This window comes from Humulus lupulus, chromosome 2 (assembly GCF_963169125.1).
Source record: "Humulus lupulus chromosome 2, drHumLupu1.1, whole genome shotgun sequence".
Taxonomy (NCBI): Eukaryota; Viridiplantae; Streptophyta; class Magnoliopsida; order Rosales; family Cannabaceae; genus Humulus; species Humulus lupulus.
This window is the reverse complement of record NC_084794.1, coordinates 10428132-10430734: the sequence shown is the minus strand read 5'-3', so window position 1 is coordinate 10430734 and position 2603 is coordinate 10428132.

Below are 2603 nucleotides of genomic sequence, written 5' to 3'. Positions count from 1 at the left end.
GCACTGAAAATGAGAAATAAATAATGCATGTTCATTAAAAAGTACTTGTGTAGGAGTTCAAAATACCAATTGTTAATGAGCATAACAAGTACCCACCTTCTAAATGAAGCAAAGTTGATAAAGACATCAAAAATAGGGTGTGCGACATAAGCTGCTTCAATGCTACATTTATTCAATTTATGACTGTCAAAGAATCAAATCAAAGAAAATAAAGATGTATGAAACATGAAACAGAACATGAGAAAAAAAGGCATACGATGAATGGACTGGGATGGCTATTTCTTCTTGACCAAAAAAGAGTTTCTGAAATCCCTCAGCATCTAGGTTAATGATTCCAGCAACTGATGGTGTCTCACTCCCTACGTACACAAGAATATAAAAAAATATATTACTACTAGAGCTAAAACATAAAAAAACTAGCACAATTATCGTGTACATGTTATTTTCAAAATTGGGTTGTCAATTTTCATGGCTAGCAAAGCAAGTTCTATCCACTAAAAATCTCACTAACAAATAAAAACCCTATTAAAAAGTTTGGTAAAGTAACAAATAATACACAATAATAATAGAATCCAAAACAAAATTAACAATCTTTATTCATTTTTATCAAAAGTGTGCAAGTCCAATAAATATTAAAAACTAAATGAGTGATCCTTTGGTTAGAAATTACCATAAACCAATTTTAGTTTTCTAGATCCATTAATAATGGTATAAGTGGCTTAGTATTGATCACCAAAGGCATGCCTTCCAATGCATGTTGGTTTGTTCTGCAACCAATTCAACAAACCCAAATTTGAGACTAAGTGGCATGGAAGAGAAGATGTAGAAAGATCATGTAATATCTTGCTATAGAATCAGTGAAGTTCTTTTATTTTCTGAGTTCAATATAAGGCAAGCATTTATAATCAAATAATAAAACTAAACACAATAAATGAGGGAAAATATGGCCTAATATAAGACAAGCACTTTCAACTTACAAGCATCTTAAATCTAGGCTTCCTTGGCAATATTTTTATCATATAAAGTATATTTCAGCCACTAGTTAAACCTCTGTTTCAAAAACAAAAATATTGAGCATAACAATACATTTTGGATATTTTGATTAACAAACAATCACTTTTTCACAGAATAGTTGCAGCTGTGAAATTTGAATTTTTTTTGCATGAACTCAACAAATGTAACTAGTCCAGGACAGAGAAAAAAAAGCTAAACTGAGTGTAATGGGATGAGACAAAAACACCCTAAAACAAAAACTAATGAGAAAAAACACTTGCCCAAAAAGGAGCAACTCAAACCATATTTTAAACAACTCAAATATTAAGAAACAAAATCTGGGAATAAGAAACTAAAACTACTATCCTTACATCAAAAAGTTAAAAATTTCAGAAGCCCCTAAACACAACAGCTCAACGAATGGGGAAAGACTCACCCTAGTCTTCCCTGTTCTTTCCAGCAGTGCCAACGACTTTGAATTCAAAAAACAAGGCTAGTATCAATACCTGGCACACATTCATCAAGAGAACAAGTTACCTCAACGTGAAGCCAAACTCAACCATTTGAAGCAAAAACATAGATAGATAAAAACATAAACAACACAACAAAATCATTTGACACTTTTCCAATTATCTATAGTCATGTATTATAGAAAGGGGTATTTGGTGTAGTGACACCCCTTCATTTCCAGGCTTGTTTTAATTTAACCTTTCATTTGTGTAACCATTAAAGTAGTTTAGCAAGGCTCAACAAAAATAAGAGAGAAACCTTACAAGATATATAAACAGAAATTGGCACAGGGGCACAACGACATGAAACCAGATTTCAAGGTTCTATTTTCTGCGATTTCTTCAACCCCCATTTTCCAAAAACTAACCCAATACCTTCAAAAGTCATCAAACCAAGTTTCTGAACACAATTTCAAAGTAATTTGACCCCAATATAGGTTACCCAAATGCCCATAACCACTATTACCTCCTCAAAACACCCAAAGACATACATGAAGCTAAAATCACAACTTTGATTTTGAACTTGGAAACTTTCCCCAAATCTACGATCCCAAGCCAAAATCAAGAGTCTCAACCTCAGTTCCAGATCTATAGTACCTTGCAAACCAGTTCCTATCCACAAGAACAACACCAAAATTCAGAATTAGTCAAAAGCTCAAAATTTCCTAAAGAAAACCAAGCTTGAAGAGGAACTTTAAAACAGAGTATCTTAGCTCTCTAAATAAGAAATCTAAGGTCTGCTTGGGATGATTGGAGTTGTAAGTTTGCTATAGGAGAAGTAATAGAAGAAACCTAAACAAGTTTGTTATAGGAGAAGTAGTCCTAGATTTCATTTTCAAATGGAACAACCAAAGTAAACATTGAACAATGAGGAACCACAATATCAAGGAACATAACTCTATAATTAAAATGAATACGTAAGAAACTTAGAACTAAATAAAAGTTCATAATCAAAACCATTCTCCAAACACAGAAAACTTAAACACAAAAAAGTCAAAGATCTAATGTAACCTTTACTCATAAAAAAAAATTAGTCACAAGAAAATCAAATACAGAACCAAAACAACCTCAGCACACCGAAAGTTTAAATCCAAAAATAGG